This window comes from Acinonyx jubatus, chromosome B3 (genome assembly GCF_027475565.1).
Source record: "Acinonyx jubatus isolate Ajub_Pintada_27869175 chromosome B3, VMU_Ajub_asm_v1.0, whole genome shotgun sequence".
Taxonomy (NCBI): Eukaryota; Metazoa; Chordata; class Mammalia; order Carnivora; family Felidae; genus Acinonyx; species Acinonyx jubatus.
Window position 1 is genome coordinate 12111182 of NC_069386.1, and position 14192 is coordinate 12125373.

The following is a 14192-nucleotide window of genomic DNA, read 5'->3' on the forward strand; positions in this document are numbered from 1 at the left end:
AGGAGACCAAGGCACAGGAGATGCGGGGTCTCTTTGGAGGTTGCGGGGACCAACAAGCTCGATTTGGGAGAGGTAGTGAGAGGGAAGAGCAAGGCCAGTTCTGACCACTGGCTTCCAAGAAGGCCAGCTTCCATGGCCTGTTGGGCCTCGAGATAGAAGCTATTTCCCGCCCCTTGTCATATGGGCATGTTTCTTGGAGAAGCAAGGAGTAAGAGTTTGTCAAGGTAAGAGAACAATCAGAGGGGAGGAGACGATCACATAAGGGAAACCAGTGAGGATCTGAAAGGGAACAGGCCAGTACTCCAGGACTGTTGTTCCAAATTTATTCAGGCACCGAGAAAATTTCTAAAGCCCCTCTAGCCTTTTTTAGAGCTGCTCAAAGCATATGGGGCACGCCTAGGGCCCAGAGAAAAGGGGCAGTGGAGAGGCAGGCTGAAGAGGGTCAGCGTGGGCCACAGGTTAAGACGACTTCAGCAGATAGAGGCAACCATCAGATCCTCTCCACCGCTCTCTGGGCCCGCATACCACAGCTAGCACGGACAGGCTCCTTCACCCCTCGCCAAAGCACTGGGTCTGGCTGCCATCTTGTGTCTGGCTATTTCAGACAGCCCCCAACTGGAGTCCCTCACAGTAAAGCCTTACCACAGAAAGAGAAAGAGCAGTCCTGCCAAAGTGCAGGCTTAAGTCCATGGACGGGGAAGAAAGACTACTTTCAGACCCTCTTTGGAGTGTGGCTTCCTCATGACTTCCAAGGCAAGACATACATTGGGACAAAGAAATATGTTTTCGGGGGGAAACAGGAGACTCAGTGTGGGTACCAGAGATGGCCACCATGACCCTGAAGGGACAATTTTGGAGTGGTTCTCCCAAGGATGGGGGGCGGGGGGCAGGCAATGCTTGCACTTCCAGCCCTCAGTTTCCCCACTTGTAGAATGGGGGGTAATGGAAGAGTCCACCTGAGAGAAATGTTGAGGATTTTACGAGTTAGTTTTTATATAGAATACTTAGAACAGCCAGACACATCACAAATGATAGTGAATACTATCACGATTTCATGAGACATTGTCCATTTACATGAAATTCTTGGACTTTGTGGGCACATACCACATTTCCTACCGATGTGACTCTACACTGCTCGAAAAGTAGGCATTCCAGTTTAATGATTTAATAGTAATGAGGCGATTCAATTCCAGAATTACATATTGGGATCATTTTGAAGACATTTTCCACGAATGCTTATTAGAGTGGAAAGGATACAGAGTCAGGTGTCAGAAGACCACAGATATTTGTTTTAGCATCTTCCATATGCTAGACTTCAATGGCCACTGTGATAGAAATGGTACTTGCATTAACAGAGCTGATGACTCAGTTGGGGAGACAAAAGTTTTAAAAAAGTTACAAATTAGGATTAGTGCCACCAAGGGGAAAATCCCCAAGGGGAAGAATAACAGAGAAGGCACCTAACTTTAGGTCATGAAGATCTTCTCTGATAAGTTGACATGAAGCCAACTTTTGGCCACTCAAAAGTGGTTATGGAGGTGTCTGGGAGGTGGGGGGGTATTCTGGGTTAGAAAATGATTTCCTTTCCCCATCTTAGGCAACCCTGCGAGCACCAACTTCTACATTTGTAAAATGAAGATAAGCCTACCTATCCAACTGACCACAACAGAGCTGAGGTGAGGATACAATGAAATGATGTGAAAGAATTTTGTTAAGCACGGACAGATGCACAGACAAAGAATCTAGGAGGGAAGAACTCACTGATAATTTCCTTTCACTTTTTCTATGCATTCAATTTGGTTTCTGTGTCTAACACGACTGTAGTACACGAGGTCTGTCCGGGAGGGGCAGTGGCTAAAGACCATGTTGAGAATACGTGACCTTGGCGTCATGAAGAGCAGTGCAAGGCGAGAGGGGTGTGGAAGGGACACAAAGGTGATCCTCTGGAGAGAAGATGGCTGAGCTGAGCTGTAGGAGACGAGTGGGGGAGACTCCAGTTTTTTGTAAAGCTTAAAAGCTGGAGAAATTTTAGTGTGGGGTAGTTGGTACATATTTCAGTGTTCAGACCCATCCTCAGGGAAGGGCATAGTCAACGTTATTTAATCTTTGCCAAGCTTCGCCATGAAGTTCTGGAAATAGGCAGACATGCTTTTCCCGGGGTACTCAGAGCTGTGACTTCCATCCAGTAGGTAATGATCAAATGTTTGATGCATTGAAGGACACTCCAAGATGGGAGGCACCCAGGGGGAGCCCTGCCAGGTTACCCTGCAATTTCTGGGCTATAAAGGAGTCTGGGAGATGGGGATGAAAACTATCTGTGGGTTTGCAAAAAACCATCTTATTCCACACTCACAGTGAAGCAGGACAAGTGCTACAGATGAGTGAATCCAGGAACTGCCATACTCTAGGGAGGAGGTATACCCCTGGGCTGGACGGTGGGGCATCAGACATTGCCATGGTTCCTCTTTTAATATGAAACCCATGGAAGATGCTGTGCTGCTCATTATATCATAGTGTCACTGCTGGGCATTGGTGACCACCCAGCCTGTGTCTACAGTTTCCAGGTGGAGTTTTCTGATTGTTATTGTATTGGTGATTTTGAGAAAATTTAAGGGGAAATAAACATCAACCGGTTGAAGATGTTGCCTAAACAGGACTTGGCAAGATCATGTCCCGATAAAGACATTTTCTCAGCTACTCTTTCAAAAGACAAAAGCGCCAAAACAAACATTCTAGTGGAGGGGCTCTCAGATGCCCTTCAGTTGAGAGGGGAACCCTCTGGAAGGGAAGGAAATGGGGGGGGGGGAGACGGTCTTTTTCTTCCAGGAAGGGAAGGTCAGAAGGAGAAGGGGCTGACTTTTGTGACACCATAGGGTTCTGTTTGTGGCTATTCCTTGCAGAGTATGGGCCCCATGTTCAAGGGCACTTCCACAAAGGTCCATGGAAAACCCCTCAAGCTAAAAGCGACTTTGACTTTTGGAACTGAAAATGTTAACTTTTATGAATGGCCTTGTGTAGGTAAAGAGGAGGGACTAAGGAAGGCATTTGGAAGAGAAAAGTATAGAAGGGGCCAAGAGAAACTAAGGGCTCTGAACAAGAAGGGGAGCTGGGTCAAGGGAAGGAAACCAAACTTATTCAGTATTAGTGGAAATGACAGAATGGCAAAGGAAATCAGGAGGAGAAACTGGGAGGCCAGCTCAGAGCTGCTTGGGCTTGTAGGGGAGCATTGTGCAGGGACAGGGGGCCAGACATGAAGGGTCTAACCATTTCCTGTCTTTCACCTGTCTCTTTTTCCACTGACAGCCACCTGTCAGCAGTGCGTGGGCAGACTCCCGACTCCACAAGAATGGAGGGAACTCAATGCATCTCATGGAAGGAAGACCTCACATTGCCAGGTTGTCAGTCCTCCCCGAATGGATCCCTGCCTTTGACCCAATTCCGATGAAAATTGCAGTGAGAGCTTTGTGCACTTGGAAAGGTATTTCTAATATGTATTTGGAAGAATTCATTTTGGAGAAACCAAAACTCCCGTGTGCATGCGCACACACACACTCTAAGATTAGCAAGTAAAAGCTTGCATTGTTTGATTCTGAAACACACTTTAAATTTGAAATCTTTTGAACGGTAAGAAGCTAGTGGCCAAAGAGGCCAACGATAAAGAATACAAAGCCCAGATATGGGTTTATTTTTGCCTTATCTGTCATTTCCATTTAGGACTTTGAGTACAATAGATGCATCGCTGTTTGGAGCAAAGCAAGGTAAGTGCCCCCCATTCATTGCCATTGTGGCGCAAAGACCAGGGTGAGGGCACCACCAGCCAAGAGCGCCATTGTTTCACATCATGTCATGTTGTGTTCAGCGGCTTAGCAATCTTTTGGTCTTTACTACTTTTTATAGCTGGAACCCTGAGACCTGTGAGTTCTGTGTTTGCTGACTAGTTGGTGTTCTTGGTTTTCTTTAAAGGTGTGAAGACAAAGGCGAAGGAGGGAAGCGTGAGGCCTCTAACATCCCACAGAGCCGGGGCAAGCGAATGCCGTGTCTCCACATTCACTCGCAGCTTCTGCAAATGGTTTTCCTGTTTTCTGAAATTCATCTGCGCTCTCTCTACCCCCGCCCCCACCAACCTGGCCACCCTGTAGATTATAAATGAAGGCCCGTATCCTTCAGTATATTGAGTCGGTGATTTCACTGAAAGAACGTGGCATTCCAAGTCAGCGAGTAAGTGTACGTCACACAATCATTGGCCCAGAAATTACATTATTATTATTTTTATTATTATTATTTTTCGGTGCGTAATTACTGAGTGCCTGCTCAGGGGCAAGCTGGGCATTGTTGTTGGTGTTGCAAACCAGCACGTGAACAAAACAAATGAAGTCTTTGCTGTCCCAGGGAGCGGCTAGTTTTTAGGGAAGGAGAGGCACAGTGAACTAGGAACCACCCCAGAAAGTGACTCTGGCTGTGGAGACAGAAGCTGCTGGCTATGGTCAAGGAAGACTTCTTGGGTGAACTGGGGGCACTTGGGAAGACGCCGGAGGACATGCAGGTGCATGCCATGTTGCTATCTGGGCGACAACATTCCAGGAAGTGGGTGTCGCAAATGAAAAGGAACAACAGGTGGATTGGCTGCCCGAAGTGGGTCAGTTTTTATACCTCTTCCTCTGTCCAGTAATTAGTGTCAGTAATCGTGCAATAACTAGAAATTGTCGTCTTGATGCCCTCTTTGGTTTTAAATCAATTTAAAGAGGTTACATTTCATTTTCAAGATAATATTCAATTTCAGAAAAATATTGCATAATGACCTTAATTATGTATATTTGCCCTTCACCCCCCAACCTCCCCCCCCAAAAAAACCAACCCCTACATCTTAAAGAATCACGCCATGTTCACCTCTGAAACTAAACACAAAGAACTCCAAGGGGTCAGATGGAATGACAGAATGAAGGAAGTCCGATTCTGATTCTTTGACTCTGTAATCATTGTGCTATGGTTTTGTCTTTTGGGTCTATTGTTTAAAGCTCAAACTCAGAGAAACGTAGGGCAGGGGACTGGAGAGCCCAACTGTGCCCAAAGCAAGCTCCAATGATTCTGAACCATTATCAATGAGACTGTGAAATGCTGTTGATGAATCCATGGTTATATAGACCTAATATTTATTTGTCTTTGTGTGTACATGTGTGTGTGCATGTGTGAGTCTGTGAGCGTGTGTGACCTCCTGCCTGCTTCCCAACTCCCCAGTATGTGTCTAGTCCCAGCATTTGCCAATCTACAGTGTGCAGATTTTCCTTAATCACGTCTGTGGCTGAAGTTAGGTTAAGTCCAGTAGCTCCCAGGGCACTTCCTAGCTTGTGGAAGGTTCTTTGGACCTGTATTTCTATGGCTCTGATGGGAAGAATGAAAAATTTATGTTCATCAAGCTTAGCTCCCTGAGGTTTTTGTGTTTCGGACTCTCCCACAGAATTTACTGTGAGGGAGCCTCTTTCTTTCTTTTCTTTTCCTTCCCTTCCCTTCCCTTCCCTTCCCTTCCCTTCCCTTCCCTTTTCCTTTTCTTCTTCTTCTTCTTCTTCTTCTTCTTCTACTTCTTCTTTGTTTATTTTCTTTTTTTTTAAATTTTATTATTTTTTTCTTTGTTTATTTTCAAGAGAGAGAGAGAGAGACAGAGCATAAGTGGGGAAGTGGGGGGGGGCAGAGAGAGAAGGAGACACAGAATCTGAGACAGACTCCAGGTTCTGAGCTGTCAGCACAGAACCCGACGTGGGGCTTGAACCCACAAACCGTGAGCTCATGACCTGAGCCGAAGTTGGATGCTCAGCCAACTGAGCCACCCAGACGCCCCTTGAGGGATCTTATTTCTATGTCACATCTTGCAGCTGCTTACCCTGTCCTGTCTTTGTTGGCTTCCCCGGGCTCCTGTTTCCTGGGAGTTTCAGTGCCATACTGGAGCAACCAGATGAACAGAGGTTGTGGGTGAGAGTATCGTGATGCCTGCCTCAAGGGCATCCATTGTGCAGAAGAGAAACAGCCACCTACCGTTCTGTTTGGATAGATCCCAACTCTCTGAATGGGTAGACTTGCAGGGGGTGGGCTAAATGTTTTCCTTTTTTTTTTTTTTAAGACAATAAAGCAGCATTATTTCATATGGTTGAAAAATACAGCGGCTTTGGTTGTTTTCATTTAAACCAACCTAAGCTGGCAGAAGTTTCTAAATGCCGCTCTGTTTACCTAAAGATTGCTTTTCAGTCATAGTGCATATATGTCTCCATGTTCAGCTTTACCTGTTTGAGGACAACAGGGGAAGGGAAGTTCTGGGTGCCTGGTCAAATCATTTTCTTGAACCGTAATTTACATTAGTGCCTCTGCTGGGGAGAAGCTGGAAGGGGTAAGGCTAAGAGGGACTTTATGTCTCGTCACGTCTCTGCAGGCAACAGATAAGATAAACCTGAGAACATTACCCCTCAGTTTGCTCACAGAGGGTGGTACAACCCTAGTCCAGTGAGTCAATGCCTTTAACGGAGGGCCTTTCCCTGGAACATGGCTGACATTGGTACCCTTCAGGGATGCTGTTTCCATGTCTATAATGTCCCATTGTTGTTGGCTTTAAGGTGAAGGTTTTACATACAGGGGTCTATTTGCTTAGAAGCTGGACGTTGCATGATTTGGGATAAGCCAACTGGGCTGACAGAACTTACCTCTACCTTTAGGTGGATGCTTGAGTTACACTGGGTATGAGTACACTGGGAAAATGACCCCAGCTGCCTTGGGTCTCTGCCCACAGGGTATGAAAGAAACTCAGGCTATCCATTTTTTTTTTCTCTAGAAAAAAATATGTTTACAAATGTGAGCTCTGAAGAAAGGAGACTTTGGTAGCCAGTGGAGGCCACTGTGTTCCAGGACCTCAGATGGCCTTCAGCGTGAAGTAAGCCTTAACTGAAGAGCTTCACTTCTGCCCAGCCAGGACACTTTCAGCTTGTCTCTCAGTCTCCGGGGAAGTAATCTTGTTTAATGTCCTGTATTTTTCTCTCACAGCCTCTTGTCCATTGGGTGACAGGAAAAACACCAACTTGGGTTTTGTGTTATTTACTTTCTAAGATCCTAATTAAACTCCATCTGGTGCTGTTTATGGAAGGGAAGAGGACTCTGATAAGCACAGCTGGGGAGAAGATTTCCCAGTGCTGCTGTCCCGTGATTTTGCTCACTTGCTCCCAGCACAGAGGCCCCTCAGTGAAAGGAAACCCAAAGACATGATATCTGTTCAGAATTTCATCAAGTCCTCGGATTTGAGTGGAGATAGATGCATGACATGGTATGGAACTGGAGACCCCAGAAGATTCTGGAGAGTCTAGAACTCACTGCCTTTAAAGGCCCACCTGTCTTTCCCTTTCAACTCCATGCCAATGCTCATTCATGGCCCAACTGAAGAAACAAAAGGAAAATTAAGCTATCTGTGATCAGAATGTTGGGTCTTTAGATTGGGGAGGGACCAGAGAAGACATTCCACCCAATATCCTATTTTTCATAGACTGATCTAAGGCCTATTTACCCCCATGACACGCTTGTGTGTGATCAACACTGGCCTGCCGATAATGTGTCAGAAATTATTGCAAGGGACAATAGTCAGGGATTATGTGGGGCCAGGGATATGTGGGGCTAGGATCAGAACTCTGGGTCTTTAAAAACTATCCTATTTTTTTTAAACATATGAACTGGATAAAAGTTATAAATAAACCAGAGTTCTTATTTTCTCTGTGGTGAATTCTCCTACCTGGGCCTGGAGGCAGAGTCTGTGCCGTGGCCACATTTCTGCTCCTCTCGGGGTCCGCGGAACTGTGTTCTGTGACAGGCGAGGTCCCTAGGAACCCAGGCAGCCATTCAGACAACCTTGACATTTGATGGGATGCGGTCATGAGTGTTCTCTGTGGAAGAAGGTACTTACCTGGCGATGTGGGAGCAGAGTGCCGCTGAAAAGCTCATGTGGTGAGGAAGCTGGGCATCCACTTCCAGTCAGTAACGGCTTATAAGATGCTTCTGTGCGTCTTTCATGAGGAATGTGGCAATTCCAGAGGCGAGGTTACCTGACAGTCCTATAGATGTGAGGGTAAGGGGGAAACAGTGTGTGAATGTGGGAGCTAGAGGTGGTGGGGGGCATAGGAAGGACATAACTCGGGGAGCATAGAAGCACAGCAGGCTCTGTGGTCAAGAAGCGTCTGGGGGGGATGCTGGGGACCATTAAGGGCCTAGGGTTTCTTGGAGGGGGGACAGTTACAATGTATAGTGATCTGAGCCCTCAGTCTGAGCATCAAACACATCATTCTCAAAGCAACGATATAACATGTCCTCCTTTCACGTCACTTCCTGGCACAACTTTCACAGGGACCCTTTCTATTTCTGGTTGAGGCATGAAGGCAATAGGCTGCGTGTGTGCGTGTGTGTGTGTGTTGAAGCTAACCTATCAATTCAAACTGACTGCTATAAATTTAGGAGATCAATTGTGATCTGTGCAATATTTAAGAAATAACTAAATATCTAAAATATACAGGTACGTATTCAAAAACGTACAGGAAATAAAGAGAAAACAGCTCACAGCAATAAAATCAATGAAACTCAAAAGAACATAGTATTGGAGTAGACAAATATAAGGCATATAGAAATCAAAGAGAGGGGTGCCCGGGTAGCTCAGTCGGTTAAGCGGTCTGACTTTAGGTCAGGTCATGATCTCACGGTTTGCAAGTTTGAGTCCTGCACTGGGCTCTGTGCTGTCAGCATGGAGCCTGCTTTGGATCTTCTGTCCCCCTCTCTCTGCCCCTCCCCCGCTGGCTTGCTCATTCTCTCTCTCAAAAATAACTAAACATTAAAAAAAAAAGAAATCAAAGAGAAAAATGTTAGAAGTCCTCTTTAGTAATCACAGGCAATGTGTTAAACTTTCCAAAATTCAGTGAGTGACAGAATGGAAGGGACACAATAAGATCCAATTTTATCTTGTCTACATATAATTTGCTTTAGATGTAACGTTGAGAAACGGTGAAAATGAAAGTATGAGAAAAGATGTTCTAGGTAAGGAGTGAAATAGAAGAGAGATGTGAGGTCTATAATAATTGAAAAAATTTGACTCGAAGTCAAAAACTCTTACAATAGACAAAGAAGGGTATAAGGTATTGGTAAGGGTAAATTACCAAAAATACATATACGTATGTAAAACATTTGAAAACACGCATGAAAGTTACCCCCCAAAGCGGGGGTGGGCACCTGGTTGGCTAAGTCAGAGGAGCATTTATGACTCTTGATCTCAGGCTCGTGAGATCGAGCTTCATGTTGGGTGGAGAGATTACTTAAAAACAAACAAATAAGTAACCTTTAGGAAAAAAAAAGTCCTCCAAATGTAAGAGTCAAGATCAACCGAATTGAAAGAGAAATCATTGCATGCTAATATTCGAAGACTTCAAGAGCCCAATTTCAAATGGGGAGCACATCACATCAAAATAAGGAAAAGCGGACAAGCATAGCAGTAAATGTATCTAATAGCCAAAAAAAAAAAAAAAAAAAGACTTTGAAGGCAATTTTTTTGAGAATTTTTCTTGAAAAGAACTTTGCTGAGGACACTTTACTTCCTCATACAGAGCAAGAAGCGTGTGTGTGTGTGTGTGTGTGTGTGTGTGTGTGTGGTGTTGATCACTTCAGGTCAACAAAAACGTGTAAAAAAAGTTACACATGTCACTTTCAGTAAGAACCACAGTGGCTGGTGCCTGACTCCTATTTTGAGTAAAAGACAGGAAACGAGCCAGGCAGGTGTGGGTGAAGGTGGCTGTTTTGCCTGCATAGTGTTTCTAGAGCGCGTTGGGGCAAAGAAGGTTGTTTTTGTGCACCAGTGGTGGGCCCTGTGTGAAACCAGATGTGAGGTTATCTAAGGACCCGTTTGGAAGGACTCACTGTGAAGGCAACTGGAACTCCGTGGGGAGAGGCTGAAGGGGGTGCTGGCTTCCGGGGGACCACAGGAGTAAGGGGTCATCTGAAGAAGCCAAGCGTCTGAGCACATAAAAGAAAGCGATGGTTTCTGATGGTCCGGAGGTGGGTTCTAAAGGATGGTGAAAGTGTCCCATCAGGTAGAAATAGCAGCCACGTTCAGAACACCAGGCCAGCTTCTCACAGTGCCGGGGGCAGTAAGAACTTTCCTTATTTCTTCCTCTGTTTCATCCAGCCAATCCTGGAGGGGTCAGCACTGTGGGTATTTGCAGAGGGAGAGGTGAACGGGGAAGAGGGGAGGAGCAGAGCTCACACCATTGTCCTGTCCACGGGTCTCTGTCTCCCTGCAGGCCCGGGCTGGGGGTCCTGGGGGACAGGGGTCAATATGGAAGAAGACTGAACGGTAAAGTATGCTATGACATGACATTTTAACTTCTGGACTGAGAAGGTTCTATGACAAAGCGACCACAGGACTCCGTGTTTCTTAAGAGTGACCACAAAAGTCATGGGAAGGCTGGCTTTTCTTGGTGGAACGGTGTAAAAGGACCCTTGATGACAGCGCTAGTATGAGAACTGAGTACAGTTCATTTGTAATTGAGTCCAATTTCAGATCTTGCCAAATGAGCTTACACACATCGATGACATTCTAAGTCCAAATCTGGCTCACCGTGAGCTTGGGAAGACCGTGGCAAAGTTCACCGAGGAAGAAAGAAAAAGTGCAGGACAGAATAAAAACAGGCGCAGCTTACCTTGCCAGAGGGTGAATCAAATCCTAATATTTACAGGAACTCACGGGCTTACTGCAAAGACCCAGGGATGGGCTGGTGAACCAACAAGGATAGTTCAGGACAGATAACCGTCTATGTGACAGTTGAGGATATACAGATCACGGCACAAACCGGAAACAAATTGCTCACCGTTAAGTGCCAAGACAAATGGTTGCTTATTTTGAAAAACATAAATTTGGATCTTTCAGAAAAATCAAAAGATTAAATAGATAAATATAAAGAATGAAGCTATAAAGTATATGGGACAAAAAAAACCCCCGGAGAATTATTATTTTGTTTTGGATCACTTAATATGAAACAATGATAGTAGATACAAAGGAAAAGGATGTTAAAATGCACTTCATTGAATTCTCTTTGTCAGGGTGCCTGGGGGGCTCAGTCGGTTAAGCCTCTGACTCTTGATTTCGGCTCAGGTCCCGATCTCATGGTTCGTGAGACCTAGCGCTGCGTCGGGCTCAGCGTTGACAGTGCAGAGCCTGCTTGGGATTCTCTCTCTCCCTCTATCTCTGTCCTTCCCCCGCTCTCTCTCTCTCCCTCCCTCAAAATAAATAAATAAAAAACTTAAAAAAAGAAACATCTTTGCCAAACACGCCAGAGTCAAAATTAACAGTCTGGTGATATTTGGGTTCCTGCTAGGATGATGAACGAGGCATTTGGAACGGCTCCGTCGCTGAAAACAGCTAGAAATATTGGAGCAAATGTATTTTTTAAAATCCCCAGATGCGTCCATGATGACACGCAATATAAAGAACATGAAGGCAAAAATACAATGAATGTAGTGTCTTTGAAGAGTTAAGATCCTAAGTCAGGTGTTGGCTTAGGCCATTGCTTGCATGGTTTCCAAAGTCATGGGTAGGACTCAATTCCCAACATCCATGCAGGTTGCAGGTTTGAATAGGAGATCCCCTCCATGCAATTGTGATTCTAGAGAAATTATCCTTTTAAGGGCAAACCAGAAACACCCACCTCCCACATCTGCAGGGGACTGCAAAAATAACCATTGGACGTTGGACATAACACTTGGAATCGAATTGAGGAGCCGGGACTTTCCCTGAGAAATTGTAACAAACTTCACCGTTTGCCTGTTTGCTGCCCCCAACGCCTGCCACCTGACAGGTCTATAGAGTCTCAGTTTGAGAAGTTAGCTTAAGTGATTCTGGACTGGAAATTTCCATACATGTCTGGCAGAAGCAAACACTGATTCCATCTGGAAGAATTTATCCTCCCTCTCAATTAAATTCTGGAAGAAAATCAGCAGCTCACAATAAAAAAAAATTACAAGACACACGCAGAAACAAACTACCTTGAGTGAAAGCCAGCAGACACAGAAACATCAGATTCTTGAAGATTTCAGATATGGAAGTTATCGGATGCAGAAAAACACATCTGTTAAATAAGTTTCAAAATGCAAAAGAACAACCTGAAACTGAATACAGGACAAAGAGATTTGGAAAAGAATCAGATATTCCAGAAATTAAAAATAACTGAAATTTGAAACTCAAGGGTTAGATATTTTTGCGTGCTGTCAGAATTGAGTGACAGGTACCAGATTTTTATACTTTTGCCTTAAACAACTAGAAAAGGAGGCCAAACATAAGAAACACGAGTTTTTAGACATTGGGCAGCAGGCAGACAAGGACCTCTCAGCACTCAACAAGGATTAGAATAATTTGGTTCCCATTAAGCAGAGTGGAAAGCCCTCATAACATATGAGACGTCAGAATAATCCTCAAAAGGGTATCACCTTAATAATGGATCTAAATTAATACCACACTAGGGGCTCCTGGGTGGCTTAGTTGGTTGAGCGTCCGACTCTTGATTTTGGCTCGGGTCATGATCTCATGCATGATTCGTGAGTTCGAGCCCTCAGTTGGGCTCTGCACTGACAGTGTAGAGCCTGCTTGAGATACTCTCTCTTTCTCTCTCTCCGTCCCCCCACCCCTTTCAAAAATATATAAACAGTTAAAAAAAGAATGCAAAAGAAGGCAGGGAAAAGATTTAAAAAGAGACAAACAGAAGACAGAATAAGTAGAAAACGAATGACAAAATGACAGATTTAAGCCCAGCTATATTAATAATTACATGAGCTGTAAATGATATAAACAGTGCAATCAAAAGACAGATAGTTATGGATGAACAAAAAGAACTCTTGATTATCTGCCGCCTGTGAGAAACACACCTTAACATAATGATACAGATAGTTTACAAGCAAAAGGATGAAAACATACATCCTGTGCAAACACTAATCAAACTACTACCATTGGCATGTTAATATCAGCCAAAGTAAAATTCAGAACAAGGAATGTCACCAGTGATAAAAAGGGCCATTTTCATACTGATGAGGATGATATAACAGCCCCAAACGTGCATGCTGATGAGAACAGAACTTCAAAATATGCTACCCAAAAACTATTAGAACTGAAAGGAGAAAAAGACAAATCCATGATCCCTGTCGGTGATTTCAGCACTAATATTTCAGGAATTGAATGAACAAGTTGACAGGACGTCAGTAAGGGTATGGAAGACTTGAACAACCCCAACAACCAATGTGCTCCAACTGATATTTATAAATCGCCCAAACTGGAAAGACACACATTCATTTCAAGTGTACGAGGCACATTCACCAACATGGACCATAACACTGAACAAAACACGTCTCGAAAAATGTAAGGTATCGAAGTCGCACAAAGTGCGTTTTCTGCCTACAAAACATGAACCCACAAAAAAGAAACAGAGACAGGTCTGAAGAAAATTCCCCAAATGTTTGGAAAGTAAACAAAATCACTCTAAATAAACCATGGGTCAAGGACAAAGTCACAAGGAAAATTTGAACTCGTTTTGAAGGAAATGAAGAGAAAAAAAGATACCATATCAAAATTTGGGGTGTGCAGCTGAAACAATGGTTAGAGAGAGACGTGTGGCATTGCATATTTACTGTTACGAACTGAACTGTGTCTCTTCCCCTCGTCCCCCTCTCGTTCCTATGTTGAAATCCTAATCTCCTGTACCTCAGAATTTGAAGTTGGAGAGTGTCTTTAAAGAGGTAAATAAGTTAAAATGAGGCCATTAGACTGGGCTCCAACCCAATAGGATTGGCGTCCCTATAAGAAGAGGAGATAGGACACAGACACACACAGAAGGAAGACACATGGGGAGAAGATGGCCAGTTGCAAGCCAAGGAGAGAGGCCTCAGATGGAACCGACCCTGCTGATACCTTGATCTTGATCTTCCAGCCTCCAGAATTGTGAGAAAATAAATTTCAGTTGCTTATGCTGCTTACTTTCTGGTGCCTTGTTGTGGTGGCCCTTGCAAATTCATATACCTATTAGAAAAGAATGAAAGTTTCCAGGTCAAAAATCTACAGATCCACCTTATGAATATAGACCTATATAGAGGGGTGGCTCGGTTGGTCAAGCTTCCGACTTCAGCTCAGGTCATGATCTCAGGTT